At 31.6% G+C, this 21,261-nt stretch overlaps 1 pseudogene; it reads right to left on the reverse strand.

Moving 5' to 3' along the window:
• Positions 1-4,174: 4,174 nt before the first annotated feature.
• Positions 4,175-8,131, reverse strand: LOC107902608 (inositol-tetrakisphosphate 1-kinase 3-like; annotated as a pseudogene).
• Positions 8,132-21,261: the final 13,130 nt, after the last annotated feature.

Consider the following 21,261-nt stretch of genomic DNA (forward strand, 5'->3'; position numbering starts at 1 on the left):
AAGGAAGATTCATTATATAAACTGGAATTGAGTCTTCTCTAGAAAATCTTTGGGGGGCCTCGGCATAAGAAATATGCATGCTATGAATAAAACCTTGCTGGCTATGATTGCAAGGAGAATTGTAAATGGCCAAAACTGGCTCTTTCAAGAAACCTTGTCAAGAAATATTGTACATTGGATAATTTTCTTTAGACTCAGATGAAGTCGGGTGATTCTTGGGCTTGAAAGGGCATCCTTATGGGTAAGGAGATGGTTAGCAACAATATCACCTGGCAAAACGACAACAGATGGAGTTCGCATGATGGTTCGACGACCCTTAATCAAGTACTAATTTGAGATATTATTGCTAACTTGAATAGGCAGCGATTAGTTAATCCAAGTGTCATGGGTCGCAATTCAAAGCCTATGACCAATGCACTAAATGCATCTAATGGAGGTCTATTGTTTAAATGGAGATCATTTGGCCCACAAAAATTGGCCCGATTCAGTAAGTTGTTGGAGAAACCTGTCAAATTGAAACCTGGGTGGCCCAATGATGAAGATATGACAACATAGGCTATCTTGGTAACTAATCTTAAGAGATTGATATGAATCATATCTTGTAAAGATTAGATTCGATTTGATATGGTATATTTTGTAAATCCCATAATTTAAGGGATACGATTAATCTCGTCCATCGGTGTAATTTAATCTTGACCGTCAGTTTTGAGAGAGCTCAACTATAAATAGAGAGCCTCCCCTCATTTGTAATCACTCCATTGTATTGTAACTTGAATTCTTGAGAGTAATAGAATTTTGAGAGCATTTACTCAAACATTTCTCGTGCATTATTTTCTGTGGCTTTCTATTGTTCCGTGTGGCTTCTTTGGCATAAATTGTTTCCACTATACAAATTGGTGCTTTGGAGGAATTCTAAAGGAGTCCTCACTTATGGTCTTAAGGCTGATGATCGTCTAAGGCCGCACGGATCACGAGACGAAAGATCTAACCTAGTGATATAAGGTCCAGGGTTTTTTGAAACCTAAATGGTTGCACACCCAGGATAGAAAATTCTCGATTATATCTGCATATTTTCAAGCCTTCGATAATATGCAAACAGGAAATACTAACACAACAAATTAAGAGGTCCCAAAAAGGATTTGGGAATTCCTTTGGTCCCTCAAGCTTCAATACAAGGTTATCATATTTCTTTGGAAAATTCTTAATGAGGCCCTTCCCTGTAAGACAATGATTAAAAGGAGAATGAATTCCATAAGCAAGAAATGCGCACTTTGTCAAGGTAATAGAGAGGACGAAAATCGAAATGCGCACTTTGTCAAGGTAATAGAGAGGACGAAAATCATTTGTTCTGGGAATGTAATTAAGCATAGGATAGATCAAAAAATGGTTATCACAAGCTACGGGACAAGCACAAGTAGGTATTGACTTCACAAAGGATGTACTCATAGGGTTAGCAATTTTCCTCTGGAAAATCTGGTTGCACAAGAATAAAGTAAACTTACGAAGGAATAAAACCAAACCCTATTGCAGAAATCAAGGAAGCAAAGGATTACTTTCAAAAGATCAAGAAAGCAACAAGGGATGGGATTACAGTGAACAAAAAGAAAAACCAGAGATGCATGTAGTGTGAGCTTAACAAACATAAATACGCACCACATTACCCTTGGTTGGCCTAGAAGGAATGATGTACTTGCATGGGTCATTCACATTAGGAGTCTAGATGGAAGAACTGAATCGACTTATGAAGAAAGCTTTCGGCACGAAAATGGAATTTTAAGGAAACTAATTCTGTTGAGAATAGTACTTACTCTGAAGAGCACGATGATACCCTACCATGGGCAAAGAAGAAAAACTATGGAGATATTAGAGCTAATGTAACTCATATATTTTCTTTATCTTTTGGTCATTTTATAAAAAAACAATTAAATATTATTATTTATATTAAAAATTCTATCACGTACATATGTGGAAACTACATATTTAAAACACAAATATATAAATATTATGTTAAAATAAAGATTTAATTTAGTGGTAAATTAAATTGCATGTGTTCAAATTCCACAATATGCAAATTTTTTAATAGTTTTTTTAAAAAAAGTAAAAGATTAAATTACCCTCGAATAATATAACTTAACTTAAATATGGAATGATATTTTAGTAATTTCTTTAACTAAGTTGGTATCAGTCAAGGCTTAAATAATATTATAGATTTACAATTGATGGAGGTAATAAAGTGTTCATAATAAGATTAAAATGTATAAAAAATTAAAATAAAATTATAATTGAGTGGTAAATTCAAGATTTTTACATATGCAATTAGCATCGGTTCAAATATCTCCATATGCATATTTTTTTATTATTTTAAATAAAAAGACTAAAATAGTCTCGAATAATATAGCTTATTTTAAATATAGAAGGAAATTTTAGTAATTTTCCTAATCGAGTTGATACTTAGTTAACTCATGACATCAATCCAGTTAGGGGCTTAAATAATAATATAAATATATAATTGATGGAGGTAATAAAGCGTTCATAATAAAATTAAAATATAAAAAATTAGGGATAAATCCCAAAACTATACATGAACTATGATTTAATATGCAATTGTATACATGAACTTTGATTTTGTGTAATTTTATACATGAAATTTTGATTTGATCCAATTCTTGTAAATTATTAACACAATTATTGATATAACATCATTTTATGTTTATATAATCCACACATAAATAATTATATTTATCCAATATAAAAATAAATTAATGTATTTACTCTTTAAATGTGTATGATTAAATTAAAATTAAAGTTTCAAGTATACATTTAACCATAATTAGAGTTTCATGTGTATAATTGAACCAAATTAAAGTTCATGTATACAATTGCGCATTAAATCAAAGTTCATGTATAATTTTGAGATTTATACTAAAAAATTAAAATAAAGTTTTGGTTTAATAGTAAATTTAAAGTTTTACTAATGCAATTGGCGTCGGTTCAAATCCCTCTATATACATAAATTTTATTATTATTTTAAATAAAAAGGCTAAAGTACTCTCAAATAATATAACTTATTTTAAATGTGGAAGGGTATTTTAGTAATTTTTCTAATTGAGTTGGTATCTAATTGACTCGTGACAGTAACTCAATTAGGGGCTTAAATAATAATATAAATATACAATTGATTGAGATAATAAAGTGTGCATAATAATATTAAAATGTATAAAAAATAAAATAAAGTTTTGGTTTGGAGGTAATTTAAAGTTTTATAAATACAATTGGCGTTGGTTTAAATCCTGCATATTTTTATTATCATTTTAAATAAAAAAATTAAAGTACTATAAAATGATATAACTTATTTTAAATATGGAAGAATATTTTAGTAATTTTATTAATTAAGTTGGTGTCCGGTTGACTCATGACACTAATTCAATCAGAAGGCTCGAATAATAATATAGAAGTATAAATATATTATAGATGATGTAATCAAGTGTACGTAATAATAAAAAATTGTTTTCAATAATGAAAACATGAAAATATATTCGACACCTATTTTCTTTAATAGAAACATGAAAAATAAAATAAAATAAATTCCTACATATAATTTGAACTATGGTAATATATTTTATATTTAAAAATTGTTAAAAAAAAACAATCCTCGATTCCTCTAAAGATCTCTTTTGTTGTTTTTTAAGTTTCAGATATCTTCATTTTCCAAAAATTATTTTTAAAATTTTCAATCAAACCCATTTTATTCAATGTTTTTCATTATGAAAATGAAAAATTACCATGTTGTTGGAAATGGACTGGAACAATCTATTGAACCGGTTGGATAAAAAATTATCAGTACATCAATTTTTATTTAAAGAAAGAGGTTGAATTAATTAATTCGCAAACCAAATATGGATTGGTTAAACTGATCTAATTTTTTGTTTTTTAATAATTTTTTTAACAATTTATTAATCAAATAAGACCAATCAATTAAAATCCAACCAATAGACTAGTTTACAAAATCATTGAAATTTTTAAGATGAGAAAAAATATGCTATTTTTTTCATTTCTAAGTTTGAGTTAAAAAATGGTAATTTCATTTAATATTTAACAGGGTTTTCATATTCAAGTAAATTAAGTTTTTGGAATTTAGGTGAATAAAAATTGAGAGTGTTGATGACAAAGAAAGTGCAAGGAATCAAAGAATCTGTAATTAAGAAACATCAGAAATAATGTATTACACCAACTGCTCTCTTATCAAACCATGTTTTAAACGTAACAACAGCAATGGAGTAATAGAGAGAGCCCCACAAGACATGGTTAAAAACAACCATTTGTAATCAAATAGCAGACCCCATTCTAATTCCACAAAATTTGGTGTTTTCAGATTTCATCACTGCTTTGAATTGCACTATTTTCCCATCATCTGATGTTTGCTTTGGAGTTGCAACATTTTGCCATCTTTTTAACATCTTCTTTCCCCCATGGTCTCCCAAAGTTACCTGTATCATCTTATGTTGCTCCTACTCCTACACCTAAATGAATACAAGTACGAGGATATAATAAGTATTAAAAAAAACCTTGAAAATATATATATGCCTGAGTCGGACGGAAATATCTGTATCCATCACTGACTTCCTTATCGAGTAACATAAACCGGTCGTTTCTTTTATTGGTTCTTCATAAGGTTCAATATAAAGTCTGTAAAAATCTGTTCATAAGGTTCAATATAAAGTCTGTAAAAATCTGTTCATACCTAGGCATTTTCCCATACCCTGCAATATTGTCAAACAATTGGGGAAGCAAGTCAGCATTTTTACAAGCTCAACTTTTCCTATAAAGAGAAAGGCACTTTCACATCTTAACCTGAAATAGCTAGGGAGAGGAAAGGTTCTTTTATTAAGGGTACTCGAGGGTTTGAAACCCTCTTTGCCCACAACCGGCCAAAAGGGAAGGACCTTTAATCATAATCGGGATAGCAAACCCAAATTCTTCAAGTAAAGAATAAAATGGACTTCAAACCAGGTAGAAAACTGGTACTATAACCTCTTATAGACTAGAGGTACCACTTGCCAGGAAAGTAGTTGATGTCAAGGACATAGAAATGATCCCTTGTTCCGTGCTCCCGGATAATGTCTAGGTTAAATAACCGAAGACCCCTACACACAACAAAAAGTTGTTTAGGGATCAGTAATGTGCAAAGAACAAAAAACTAACAGTCAAAATTTTAAAAAAATTACCAGTCTTTGTTGAAGTTCTTTTGCTAGTCTTTCGAGTAAGGGCCAAGGAGGAAGCTCTGCAGTGGAAGGAGAAACATATGTTAGATGGCCGAGAAAGATGCTAAAGGCATTTCTTATGACAGTGTTTCACACTGCAACTCAGTTCAAAGCAGGGTCTTGCAAACATTAACTGAAAAACCACAATAAACTGAGGTTTGAGCCAACCATGAACATGTCTTCAAATATGTTCTGAATATAGTTGCATGATCAAACATTCATGTTTGAAGAACTAACATGAAGAATCAAGAAAGCGGCAAAGGAGAAAGGGTATCTTTAGATGCAACAACATACCAGCCACACTAGGGTCCAAATCTGCATCATCTGCACAAGCAGCAGCACAAGAAACCCGGGGAAATTGGTAAACACCAACATTGGTTGAGAGCTCTCGTATGGTTACATCCGGTAAAGAGAAACGCCTGACAACTTTTATGGCTTCTCCAACAATAAAAACCTTGAAGAGAACACCTCCTATGGACATTAGACGACAGCATTACAGCAGTTAGGCATGTCAAAGTTGGAAACTGTACAGTTTTTAAGTCGGTAATAAATGCTGTAGTAAAATACCATGGTTAACAAATTCCTGAAGAACAAGTGGAGGTTCAAGTTTCTGGAGAGAGTATTGATCATAAGCAAGTGATAATTCATGTGATTTTTCACTTCCATCATTAACAAATGGCTTCGCAACTGAAACAGATGGAAACATGCAAGTCCGATAAGAAAGAATTGCTATGAATAATAGGAGCACACTAGGGGAAAACAATGGAACCCGAAAAAATAATCACATGGTTTGGGAGCATGATCTAGACAAAGCATTTCTATTCTTCTTAAGATTCAAGTTTGGCAATGGTCCAATGTCAATCTCGAAGGTAACTAACATACATCATGAAACAGATTATTAAACTATGTACAATATAAATGGACCCAATAAAATGCTAAAACAACACATTATAAACTGTGCATACCAAGGGGCAGTCTCAACCCAGCTTCGGCAACAAAATCAGGAATGGATAATGTGTCTCTTTTAATGACCAATTGCCTTGGAACACCAACTTTTCCTGCATTATAAAACATCACCATTTAATCTGATCAGCTCGGGAGTTTATTTTGAGATCCAACTCCTACTCGATTCTAATGTCAACAAAAGAAAAGCAGAAATTACCATAAGATTCAAATAAATTCATATCAGCAACACATTGTAGCATTGATTGGCGATTGTGTAGATGTTGTATAGCATCTGGAGGGTCAAGAACTAGGACTTTTGGATGTGTTTGTCTATATTCCTGCAATTATAAAACGCTTATTCATCAGATTGAATAATATGAATGCCACCACCTAAATTCATGCCAACACCAAAACTATTGAAACTCAAAGACAGCTCATACAGGCACCTAAACTCATGCCTAAATGAATTATTGAAACCTGAAAGTAGCTGATACAGGCTACAAGATACTTTAAAAAATGGAAAACCAACAAAACAGGTCAGATATGACCCATTAAATAGCTAGATAAACAGAACCCCCCCTCCCCCCCCCCTCCCAAAAAAAATTAACTCTCTAAAGATAAAGCAACATAAAACTCATGAAACCATTTCAAAATCAACATGAATACAGCTCACTAAGGGAAAGTTGACTATAACTATAAGCTAATGGAGAAAATATATTGCATCAAAAGAACTTATTACCAACACCTATAGTTAAATGGCACCGGTCACTGTTATTTGTTTCCTAACATGTAAACCCACAACAAAAGGGTATATATATATAAAACAAAACTGGCTTCATAGTTCACACTAGATCATTCTAAGTTACCATCATTCCCAAAAAGAAACAGAAACTATAGGACCTAGAACCCAGACCAACCTCAAGAATCTGGCGCCACTCTCTTCCTGTCATCTGCATCAAAATTAAAAATGGTTCGTATTAGGGAAGACCATGCTTGCATAAGTGCTTGTTTGCACCCTTTCATTGCTTTCCCCCCTCATTTCATCTTGGAATGTAAGAAAGACAGTTAAACGCACGTCAAGAAATATATTTACTAACCTTGTGCAATACAATATCAAAAGGACCTTGGTCCGAAAGAGGTCTGCTTTGATCAATTGGAACAAACGATATCCCCTTATTTCTACACCATTTCCAAGATTTTGCACACAGTTACAAAAATGAAAGAAACAACATAGCAACAACAGAAAATTACACTTGTTTTAAAATTAATTAAGCAGAGTATCATGTTGCAGATACTGAATAAAAAGAAGAGAAAAAAGCTTTCTTTAGAGCCATGGAGGTAGTTCAAGGTTCAGCTTAAAGATAGACTTCATTAAAAAGTAGTAGCAAATTCAATATATTATAATATTATCAAATTCAAAATCTTTTGGTTCAATAAATACTATAACTTTGTAAATATCTTCATGCATCATTTCCAAATAATGAAAAACTGAAATAGGTATATTATAATCACCACAATAAACTATAGACTCCGACTAAACGACAACATTCGACTCCAAAACGATCAACCAGAAACAAAGTTGCCCAAAAATTACAACCCATAAGAAAAAAAAAACCCAAAAAGCCATTAAACAGAAGACTCACCTGGCTAAACCTTGGAGCTTGGGTCGTAAAAAGCTATTTAACTTTCTTAGATGTAAGGGCGTAACCGACAACAACATCATTTCTCTGTTGTTGGGGTGGTAAAACTTCGATGGAACACTGCGACATCGTATTAGGTTCCTCTTCTTTTTTCGCCGTCGTTTTTTTATGAGTAAACTCCGATGAGTCGCTTAAGCAAACAAAAGAGAAAGCCCCAAAGGGGAGAATATCAAATGCAACGGGAGGATTTGAGGGTATAAATAGGCGTCTTGGGATTCAACGAAGAATCGCATTTGCATGCTTTTTGGCTTGGTTTTTGGACGCGTATCATTTTCTTTGATATTAATAACCAAATTGCTCACGCGTGATTTTTTATAAAAATTTTTATCGGGTTTCTTCGTTGTCTTTTATTAATTTTTTATTAGGTAAATTAAAAAAAATAGTTACATTTAGATTACGTTTTAGTCTTTAAATTTTAATTTATTATGTTTTGGTCTTTAACGTAATAATTTAATCACTATATTAGAAACATTAGGAAAGTCTACCACGACACAAATTATGTAATTAAATGTTAACTCCAGGGATTGAAGACGAAATTTTCCCTTATCTTTCCTTTTTTTACACATCAGATCAAATGGGTTTTATAACTTCTTTTTTTAAATTAAACTTTCTCCAAATCTATAGTAATATTTCTCGAAATAATCAAATTAATATGCACACAAAATATGAAAAACATCAAACTTAACAGAGTTTCTTCATAATCGTTCTTATAATGAAAATTTACAAGGTAGGAACAAGTCCCATAATGACAACATAATTCTTAAATTTGTGTGGTGGCATGCCTTTAGTCAAAGGATCAGATAGCATCTGCTCAGTGCTAATGTGCTCAATGAACACTTTCTTTCTTTCTTTTTTTAACACATTCCCTTATGGCTAGATACTTAATGGCAATATGTTCTTCAACTTCCACTTTTGTTGTTATTAAAGATATCAGTTGGATTGTCAGAATATATCATTAACGGCCTAGAAATTGAATTCATAAGTCTAAGCCCATATATGAAACTCTTCAACCATACTCCATGTGAGGTAGCCTCAAAACATGAAATGAACTCAGCCTCCATAGTGGAAGTAGCCATTAAGGTCTGCTTGATGCTCCTCTAAGATATAATTCTGCCAACAAACATAAATATGTAACTTGATGTTGATTTACGTAAACCAACATAGCCGACAAAGTCTGAATCGGAGTAGTCAGCCACTTCCAAATTGTCTGATCGCTTGCAAGTAAGCATGCAATCCATTGTCCCTTTAAGACATCTCAAAACTTTCTTTGCAACTCTCTAGTAGTCAATACCTGGATTACTCTGATATCTTATCAACATTCCAAATGCAAATGCAATGTCTGGTCTTATGCAGACTTAAACATACATTAGTCTTCTAATAAAAGAAGCATATAGAATGTTTTTCATTTGCTCCCTCTCAAATTCGTTCTTTGGGCACTGGTTCAAATTGAACTTATCACCCTTCATGATAGGAGCAACACTCAGTGAACAATCTTTTATTTGAAATGTTTCTAAAACTTTGTTGATATAGGTTTCTTGAGATAGACCTAAGAAACCGCAATGTCCATCACGATGAATTTTAATGCCAATGACATAAGACACATAACCCATATATTTCATATTAAAACTTTTAGAAAGAAATTGTTTCACCTCATGTAACATATCCCTATCATTTGTTGCAAGTAAAATGTCCACATATAGAATAAGTAAATAGATTTTACTCTCATTGACCTTTCGATATATGCATTGATCCATGATCTCAACAAAACCAAACGAAGAGACAACTTCATGGAATTTTAAATACCATTGTTGGGAGGCTTGTTTCAGTCCATATATGGACTTACTTGGCTTGCATACCAAGTGTTTACATCACTAGAGGAGAATCCTTCAGGTTGTTTTATGTATACCTCTTCCTCTAGGCCACCGTTGAGAAAGGCAGTTTTCATATCCATTTGTTGCAACTCAAGGTCAAAATTAGCTACTAATGCTAACACAATGTGTAAGGAACCTTTCTTAGATACAAGACTAAAAGTTTCAGTATAATCAATTCCTTCTCGTTAAGTGAACCTTTTCGCAACGAGTCTAACTTTATATCTTTCTATATTGCCTATCGAGTCTCTTTTTGTTTTGAAGACCCATTTACATCCAAATTTTTTTACGCCTTTAAACAACGACACAATATTCCCAAAATTAGTTATTTTTCATGGAATTCATCTATTATTTCATAGCATTGTACCATAATTCTGACTCTTTGCAACTCATGGCTTGTAAAAATGACTTAGGATCATTCTCAGCTCCAATATTATAGTCAGACTATTGCAGATACACAATATATTCACTAAAAATTGCTAATTTCCTTTCTCTAGTAGATCTCCTCAATGTTGAACCAACATTTTCTTGTGGATCATGTTGTTTAACTAATTGTTCAATAATTTCTCGATTTTCTTGAACAGTTTGTTCTATTGGAGTGTTTTCAACAGCGTGTGGATTTTCATTGATTGGTTGTACAACACTTGGTTGAGCTTGAGGGGTGTTATGTATGATAACCAATCTCTCACCTGAAGTGGAAGATTGACCTATGGAAATCATGTCTTGAGACAGATGACTCTCACTGATTGAGTCATTCTCAAGAAATTTTACATTTTATGATTCCACAATTGTAGTGCTATGAGATGGACAATAGAATCTGTAACATTTGAACCTTTCGTCGTATCCAATGAAATACCCACTAATGGTCATTGGGTCCAGTTTCTTTTCTTATGGGTTATAAACTCTTACTTCAGACGAGCATCCTGATACACGTATATGTCGCAAACTTGGTTTCCAACCTTTGAACAACTCAAAAAGTGTCTTTGGGACAACCTTGGTTAGAACTTGGTTTAATATATACACAGTAGTTTTGAGAGCTTCAACCTATAAGGACTTAGGCAGCTGAGAGCTACTAAGCATACTTCGCACCATGTTTATTAAAGTTCGGTTTCTTCTTTACACAACACCATTTTTATCAGGTGAGCCTGACATGGTGTATTGGCCAACTATACCGTTATCTAGAAGAAACTTCACGAATGGATCATATGCTTGTCCATCCTCAATGTATCTACCATAATACTCATCACCTCTATTAGTTCTCATAATCTTGATTTGATTATCGCATTGTTTCTCTATTTCAACCTTGAAAACTCTAAAGGCTTCTAATGCTTTGCTCTTGTGATGAAGCATATAGCGATACAATTATTGTGAGTAATTGTATATGAAAGTGATGAAGTAATTCTGACCTTGCACATCTATATTTAGGCAACATATATCAGAATAGACGATTTCCAATATGGTCGAACTCCTCTTGGCACTTTTATTTGACTTGTTAGTTCGCTTGCCCTTAATGTAGTCTATACAAGTATTGAAATTAGTAAAATATAAAGTACTGAGTAACCCATTTACTAATCTCTTAATCCTTTCAATAGAGATGTGTCCTAATCTTTGGTGCTATAAAATAAAGGAATATTCATTTATAACATCACGTTAGTACCAGTTTGAACATGTATAACATTATGAGTGGTATTATTTTACAAATTAAAAGAATAAATGACATTAGACAAAACATTATTTCCAACAAGTTCAATTTTATAAAATAAACTGAAACCAATGCTTGAAAAACTAAAACAATACCCAAAGGGTGCAAGTCTTGAAATAGAAACTAAATTTTTAGAAAAGCTGGGAATATAAAAAAGTTTTTCTAAAATTAAAACAAAACTACTTCTAAGCACTAATTCACATGTTCTAATTGCTTCCACATGCAACTCCATCTTATTTCCTGAATAGATGTGTCGTTCATCTCCCACTGGTTCCCTCAGGTTTCTTAATCCTTATAAGGAATTTGAGATATGAATTGTAGAACTAGAATCAATCCATCATGTGTTTTAACTAACATCAACCATATTTGACTCAGAGCAAACAAGTGAGATTTATTTACCTTTCTTTTCAAGTCAACTCTTAAACTTGACATAGTCCTTCTTTAAGTGTCCTTTCTTTTTACAGGAAAAAAAACTTGGACTCTTCCTTTATGTCAGCTTGGGGTTGTATTTTGCTCTTCTCCTTTTGCTTGACTTGAACCGTCTTCTTTCCTTGAGTAACCGTCCATGCACTCTCTCCCATCTCTAGTATGAGTTTAGTCTCTTCCTGATCATATATGGTCAAAAGCTTATCGATGAACCACTTATCCTTATGTGTGTTATAGGAGATCTTAAATGGCTCATACCGAGGTGGAAGAGTGTTCAATATAAAGTGCACCAAGAAAGATTCAGACATTTCAACCTTAAGTGCTCTTAATCGAGCTGCTAAATCTCTCATCTTGTTGATGTGATCACGTACACCTTTCACAGTAGTGAGCTTCATTTATGTGAACTTCATGATTAGGGTGCTAGCTAATGGCTTTTGATAAGTTTTGAATTGTTTTTCAATGGCCGTAAATAATTCTTAGACATTCTCATAATGCTCAATTGAGCCACGAACACCAATAGGAATCTTACTATTTATGAACATGATATTTAAGCGATCATATCGCTCCCATTTTTCATACATAGTAAGATCAACCTGAGTGTTGGTTTCAGTAATATGTGGCTCAGATTTCCTTATGGCATAGTCATTATCCAAGCACCCTAATTGAAGAAGAATACTCTCATTCCAGAACTCAAAGTTCTCACTAGTTAATTCAGGGATATCTATTTTATCATCAAACATATTCAGAGGTTGTAAAACTGCAAAATGAATGAACATAAATGCTTAACAAAAATTTGAGGGAAACATAAATCATAATTTACCAATGCAAATTATGTAAATAATGAATCTAGTGTCATAAAAATTGTTTGTGAACTAAATTTTTAATTCAATTAGATCTATTTTATGATAGAATTATTTACTATCATTTTTTTATAAAAAAATATTAAATTAATTTTCATAACTCCTGTGGGAAACTATAAAAAGTCATCTAATAATTTTATCTTAATAAATTATGCAATGGAATTTAATACATATGCTTTCCATATGTGATTTTTTAACTTTAATAAATTTATTTAACTAAAGATGTTGTGGCTAGTCTTTAACTAAATAAAATTATGAAAATCACTTAGCTTGATATTAATCCTTAAACTTTATTCAAGATTGTTGTTAAGTTCTATTGTCTATAAACCTTATGAGATCCTTACTACAATAAATAATTTCATTTAATTAAAGTTGTTGTGACTAATTCTCTAATTAAATAAAATTATTTGGATCCCTAGACATATATTCTAAAGTTTTGTTGCTAAATACCTTATGCAATAAGTTTAAAATTTTTATGCACCTAAAAAAATGTATGTAACTAATATCAAATTTCTAAAATTTTTCACTAAATTATTTATAACATAATTAGTTTTAAAAATTCCACTTTAATAAAATCCAATGATTTTGCACAAAAGTTTGCAATAAAGATTCTAAAAAAATTAAAAATAATAATTCAAAGAAACATGACATCAATATTTTGAGAAATTTACAAACTTTTAAAACCGGACAAGATAAAGATAAACCATGCTTGGATACCAAATATTAGCATAAATAACAGTTTACAATATAGTGCAGCTGAAAAGATCGAACATAAATATCTCCAGTCATTGCCTAAACCAAATCCAAAACCCAAATGTTGCGTCACCATTGTCGAGCACGTCAAACCACCGACGAGGACGTCGAATTTAGCTGTATGAAAAATTAAAAACCGCCAAAATCTTCTAAGCACTCGAAGACCTCACTAGATGGTATATAACTCCTTATCTTTGAAATGAGATTGCCTTTTGTTTTTGGCGCTTAAGGACCTTAAGCTAGTTGGCATTTATAGTGGTGGTTCCCCATAAAAAACCACCAACTAGATGACCCACTATCACACATACAAAGGTAGTTTCCACTAACCACCATGCAACATGAACCATAGCAGTTTCAACACGATTAACTCGATTAATTTGATTCAAATAATTTAAAATTGGAATATTTTTTCGATTTTTTCAAAACGATTTAAATTTTGCTCACCCCTAGAAGAAATAAAGTAAAAAAGAAAAAAAAAATTTAAAAATGTATTTAATTATGCGTGGCAGATGTGGATGACACATTAGCCTTTAACAACAGGGTTTATGTCATGTTAGATTTTCAGAACGTTTTCAAAATCTTAATAATGACATAGTAATTAAAATGTTACAAATCGGTAACGTTATTGATCAAAACGAAATTAATTAAAGTTTAATTATCCAAACATAAATTAAATTATACATAAATGATTAGTTTATGATTTCATCCTTCACTGTTATTATGTGTTTAGTCAAAAAGAATATTTTTTAAGTTGGGCAAACCCATGATATAAAGTCTCAAAACTCGCTAATAATTAATATCGAGTTTATTTCTTAATTTAGATTTGTCTTTGGTTTAATCCAGCTCGGTTTATTATTCTAAGTTTGTTGTTGATTTAATATTTAAATAATTTTAAAACTATTTTAGCTCATAGCTAGAGGTGTTCATGGGTCGGGCCGGGCCGGGCCAGGCCCATAAAAAAATTTGGCCCAAGTCCTAGGCTCAGGCCCGTCTCGACCTGAAATATGGGCCTATAATTTTTCCCAGGCCCGGCTCAAGGGAAAATTCCTAAGCCCGGCCCCGGCCCGGCCCATTTTTAAAATAAACACCAAAAAAATTTTAGAAAATTAAAAAAAGTATTTTAAAAATATTTTAAAATTTTTAAAATATTTTTAAAAATAAAAAATATATATTTATTATATTCGGGCCGATCTGGGCTAAGCCAAAAAAGTGGTGCCCGAGGCCCGACCCGTTTTCTAAACGGGCCTCATTTTTTTGCCCAAGCCCATATTTCGGGCCTATATTTTTACCCAAACCCTCCCATATTTCGGGCGGGCTGTCGGGCAGGGCCGGACTGCCCGGCCCATGAACACCTCTAGCTCATACCCGAATAATAATATGACATAATTACAGTATTTAGAATTTACTATTTCAAAAAAAGTACTTAAAATTTACAAAATAAACAATATATCAATAGTGAAAATATATAAAAATCAAATAATATATATTATTAAGGTTACATTAGTAATTTTAAATAAATTCATAATTTTCTTATCTATTCACTCTCCATTTTTTTTCACTCTTTCCATTATTTTTACTTTTTTTATATTATAAATATACATGTTTATGAGTGTAACATAAGTGTAAAAAATTTAGGCTACGTCTCATTTGGAAGGTAAGATTTGTCACTTTTGGTCTCTTAATAGCTTTGGTCGCTTTGCTCCAATTTTAATACAATAGGAGATAATAACCAAGTTTTTCTCATATAACCAAGCTTCGCTCGCTTCACATAAGGTTTGTTTGCTCCAATTTCATATAATCATTTTTTTATACAATAGGAGATAATAAGTGTGAACTTTTGATTGAATCGAGTGAAAAAATTTCGAGTTAATCGAGTTCACGAGTTCTATTTCATTATCCTAACTCAATTTGAAATTTTTTCGAATCGAGTCGAGTGAAATGAAATTCGAGTCGAGCCGAATCGAGTGAAATTGTTCGAGTTAAAATTAAAAAAAATAGACATGTCAAATAAAAATATTGTTATAGTATAACAAATTTCCATGTTAGAGCATATAAATTTGAAACTATATATATTTGAAATTTTTTTCAAAAAAAAAAGTAATAAAAAAGATACTTGAGTATGATAAATTTGAATCATTAATTAGGTCATGAAATTATTATTTTAGATTTTTTTTAAAAATTTTAAACTTTTTATACTTTTTAAAATTTTTTTATAATTTTTTAAAATATGAATTTTGAAATTTTTATAAATATTTTGAATTTTTGAAAATTATTTTAATTTTTTTTGTAATTTTTGTTGTGAGAGAGACCAATTTACTTATTTTCAAAGTTGATAGGGACCAAAAGGGTATTTACACCAATTTGTTACTCGAATTATTCGAATTGTGAAATTCAACTCGACTCGAACTCGAAACTCGAATCGAGTTATTTTTTAAAGTGACTCGAATAATTCAAATAATTCGAATAACTCGATTTGATTAACTCGAAATTATAATTTTTTTTCAATTTTTTTAATCGAACCGAGTTGTACTCACCTCTAAAAGATAACAATTTCAAAAATAAAAAAAATCATAAACATTAATACTAAAACCATCAAATTTTACGCAATACTCTTAAAAGTGATGTACAAATCAAGTAAAATAAAATTTTAACCTTTGTTAAAAGAAAGCTAGATGTCATTATATAAGTGAAAATAAATTTGAATATTATTAGATATTGTGTCCCCAAAACTTTTAAGACAGAAGTGGATTAGGTTGGAAATTCTGTGTATATATATAACAACTCTTGTACTTGATATGAAAATTTCCTTCTATGATTAGAAGAAACCGCTACATAGGCGCGGTGTGACAATGCTGCTTAACAATCATTATTTTTCTAGTATAGAATGACAAGAAAATACAAGCATATTTCCTCATTCAAAAATTCAAATCTTAAACTTATTAAATATTATTCATATCTTATAATAGTTTAGATAAATTAAAATTCGATGTCATTGTTGAGAATTTAATTTCTTAATCCTTTCTTTGAGAGGAAAATGAGATTCGATCGTATACGCAAATAATGTTTGAATAACATTATCAAAGAACTTCAAACCTCATTGTAATTGTGTCGAAAAATGTAGGAATGTTAGTCAATTGTTAAATATAGTTGATTAGATGTTAAGTATGGTTAGCAGGTTAGAAAGGTTACTTAGCAGTCTGTTAGTTGTAGCTCACTATATATGAACAGGCTTGTAACCTTATTCTGTGAATGAATTCAACCATTTCCATTGTTTGGATCCTTTATTTCCACGTGCATCTACTCATCGCTTGTTTAGTTGCCTACTAGTAAGTTTGTCCCTATTTCTTATATGGGTACCCATGCCTTATCACCCTCATACAAGCTTACCAATGTCTTTTATGTCCCTAATTTTCACTTCAATTTGATTTCTACCCGAGACTTACATTTTTATAGGACCTTTACAGTGGACTGGTGAAGGGGATTGGTAGGGAGCAACATGCTCTTTATCTACTCTTAACACATTTGTCTTCAACTCCGGCTACACCTTCAATTTCATTTTTTTTTGTCCACAAATGATACATCATTTCTTTGACATATAAGTTTTGGTCACGCTTCCGTATCTAAAATGAACCATTTGCATCGTAATCCTTTAAACACTGATTAAATTCGTCTTTGTCATGTTTCTCTGCTAGCTAAACAAACACATTTACCATTTCCCACTAGTCATTCTCGAGCTGAGTCACCATTTTCCTTAGTTCATATTGATTTGCAAGGGCCTTATAAATTTTAAACACATGGTGACCATTGTTACTTTCTTACGACAACTTGAACTTATCTTCTTAAACTTAAAAGTGATGTTATTGTTGCTTTAAAACAATTTATCACCTTGGTTAACACTTAATTTCCTATTGTTATAAAAGTAGGTCAAAGTAGTTCTTTATTTTCTTCTTTGGGTATTATTCATCAAAATTTTTGTATTTATACGTTCGAACATAATCACTTGTCGAGAATTGCTCGAGCTCTCAATTTCAATCTAATGTTACATTATCAATCATTTATCTATCTCAATTTCAGATTGAAAGACTCCATTTGAAATGTTATATAATAAAACGCCTGATTTGTCCCATTTACGAGTCTTTGATTGTCTTTACTATGCTAAGATCCCTCATTCTTCAGATAAATTTCAACCGCTATCTATACCTTCTATTTTTATGGGTTATTTTACTGTTCAAAAAGGTTATCTTTTGTTTAATCCTGCCACCAACTCATTCTTTTGTTAACCGTGATGTTACCTTTCATGAAACAGTTTTTCCTTTCAGTGTCAAACTCCTACTCCACCTTATTTCCAATTTCTTCTTCCTAGACGTTTGACTCTGATTCCCCTTCCTTTGGCTTCTAGTTTACCCACTGACCCACCTATTCAATTGTCACATTCTTCTACTATTCCTTCATCATCTTCTCCTATCCCGTCCCCACATGTTTCTAAGCAAGTTTGTTCATCTTGTTCTTTCTCCTGTTGCTCGGTTTGGCTGGCCCTTGTTTCTGATGAATGCCTATAGTGTCTTTCTATAGGGTGAATTGCATGAGGAAGTGTACATGTGATACATGCATGGATTGTGTGAAATTTAGTCAACTTGTCAATTTTTAAGCTCAAAAGATTAGTTAACCTGAAATGAATTTTTAGATGAGATCTAAGTAGTTGTGGGCTGAGATGTTTGCATAACGTTTGAAGAGTTATCTCTTAGATTCCAAATATATTTTGAATCACTTGATTTTGAATTTAATAACTTAAGTTATGACCATTTTAGTGAATACTGCGTGAGTAAAATTTTTGGACGGAATTATTACAGTAAATTACAAGTTTCGGGCTTTAATTCATGTTTAAATCATATTAAATTTGATTTTTAGGCATAATTTTTTTATATATGAGCCTAATATTATTGTATATATTATGTTTCTTAGTCAATAAGAAAGTTTAGTTTTGCTAAAACTACTTCATATTTTGATTAATTAGAGTTTTATTTTGATGTAATTAACTAGCCTATATAAAGGCCTCTTAATTATTTATTATAGAGATACCTTAATTAATAAATTTCAACTTTTTGGGTTATTTATTTTAGAAGTAGGTTTTCTTCTTGGTTTTGAAATCGTGGGAGAACTCTTCACCCTTCAATTTACTAGGGTTCGACCTCAGGGGATTGGTTAGAGTTATATGTAGAGCTTGTTGAAGATTAGTTTTCAAAAGGTTTCATAGGACATCAACTTTTCATCACTATTGGTTGTTTTCATTAAAGCTTTGCTCTTCAAAGGGGGCAATTTTTCTATCATCCATCTTATTTTCTTTTTCTTTTTCTTCTATTCTTCATCTTTCAATTTGCCAAGGATTATTTATTGGAGAGTTAATTCGATCCATTTATAATTTAATTTTTTGAGATTTATGTCTCAAAGGGTTCAATTAGACACTTATCACCATGACTCTTCCCGAGGATTTTCACAATCAGGGGAGGCACAGATGTATTGATTGCTCAAATCCTTATATGATTTGAAGCAAGCCTCTCGACAACGAAATATATAGAGCTTTCTGAAGCTCTTATTTGCTATAGTTATGTTCAAACTAAACATGATTACTCTTTGTTTACTAAGAGAAAGATAAATTAGTTGTCATGCTGATAACCAAAAATGGTAGAGACCTTGTAGCTAAACTTAAAAGAATTTTGCATCACAATTTCAAAAGGAAGGATTTGGGCATCTCAAGTATTTCCTGGTATTTAGGTTGCACAATCTGAGGCTGGTATTGTGTTGAATCAACGAAAATATGCTCTAAAGTTGATTCATGATACAAAGTTGGGGGGGGGGTGGGGGAGAGGAACAGAATCAGAAGTTGACATCGTATGAGTATGATGAATTAATAGAAGTCACATTATATTCTTGTGCAGATGTGAAAATTCCTTAAACTAGCATTTTCGATTTATTATACCTAAATGAGAAATTAGTATAAAATCCCATTAAACCTTAAAATTAGACTGCTTTTACTTTTTTTAAAAAGAACGATATATTATAAAATAAAAAAAGTTAAATTATATCTATATACATGGATATGATAAGAATGCATTAGTTATAGATACGAACAAAATATGTTTAACATGCATTAAAAGGCATCGTGGTTCATTGGTTTTAGATGCGAACAAATTATGATTAACATGCATTAAAAGGCATGATGGTTCTTAAGGATTAGTTTCTATAACCTGAAAAATGATAAACCATAGTTCTTTACCAATTTTATTTGTATTTGGTTTTCTATGATCTAATTATGGGAGGTAGGCTAGGTGTAGGCTTATCATACTTTCTCCGATGGCTTTATAATTTTTGAGAAAATTTTTTAGTCGATTTCAAGATTTCAATCAATATTATTGATATATAAATCAACTGTATTATTTCTTACAAAGAAAGTCATGATAATTTTTTGAGAATCTCTTACTTTGACTTCCTTTAAATTAAATATTTAATTAGATAAACATAAATTATAAAAGTCGTTTCTGTCATAGACCTTCAACCTGATCAAATGATAATTGCAACAACAATTCTGCGAAATTAACTACAAAATGCATCTATAGATACAAATAATCTCCAATTCTCAGCGTTAATTAGATAAATATAAATTATAAAAGTCCTTTTTATCATAGACCTTCAACCTGATGACATGATAATTGCAACAACAATTCAGTGAAATTGACTAAAAAAAATGCGAAATTGACTAAAAAAGGCATTTATAGATACAAATAATCTCTAGTTCTCAGGGAATTTAAATAAAAGTCCTTGTTGTCATAGACCTTCAAACCAATATATAGTGATTTTTACAATTTCTAATTTGAACACTAATGATCATTACCATGTGTATAAGTTAATTTTGTTTTACTTGCTTTGGTTTCTATAGGTAACGCTTTTCTGGTGCCAAGTGTCATAGTAGCTACTTTACTCATGGTTGGTGTTCTTCATGCTCGATGGCTCTACCATGAAAAGAAGGTGTAAATTTGCTTATTATATCAACTATTTGGTGCATTGCATGCTATTAATTCTTATATGTTAGGGCAATTCTAGTTTCTGGCTATTATTGATATACAAGTATTATTGGTAGTAGGTTGAAGAAGCACGGGAGAAAGGGATTGTACTGTGTAATATAGTTGAAGCCAGGAGACTATCATAGCATTCATTCACCAGCTGATTGGAATGTTGTTGTTTAACGACAATTTCCAGTGAGTTTCTTTGTACAATGATAGTATCAAATGATATCATTTGATCTGCTGCATATTTCGTAGGTTGCTTGTTTCCTGTGAACGAACATGCCGCAGGAATAATTAAAAACCTTTATGTGGAGAACGAAAGGATAAATCTAATATGTCAGCAACTTAAAATGCCCTCTACGTACTTTGTAGATTTTCCTATTGTTGACACCATTTTTTTGTGAAAACGGGATTGATTTGGGTTTTTGAAAAATGAAAACGAATATTGAAGTCGTCACCAATCCTTTTTGATGAGGTGTGATCGGCTCACCTCGAAAAGTGATTGTTTTTTTAATAAACGATTTGATTTTATTAAAACAACAATTTTGGTCCATGAAATTCAGAAAAACGGGTTCGGGAGTTGGTTACGCACGAGGAAGGATTAGCACCCTCGATACGCCCAAAATTGGTAACTAGTTGATTACTTAATGTCTTAGTGTCGAAAATTGAAAACTTTGAAGAGATT

The sequence above is a fragment of the Gossypium hirsutum genome, chromosome D05 (genome assembly GCF_007990345.1).
Source record: "Gossypium hirsutum isolate 1008001.06 chromosome D05, Gossypium_hirsutum_v2.1, whole genome shotgun sequence".
In the NCBI taxonomy this organism is placed as follows: Eukaryota; Viridiplantae; Streptophyta; class Magnoliopsida; order Malvales; family Malvaceae; genus Gossypium; species Gossypium hirsutum.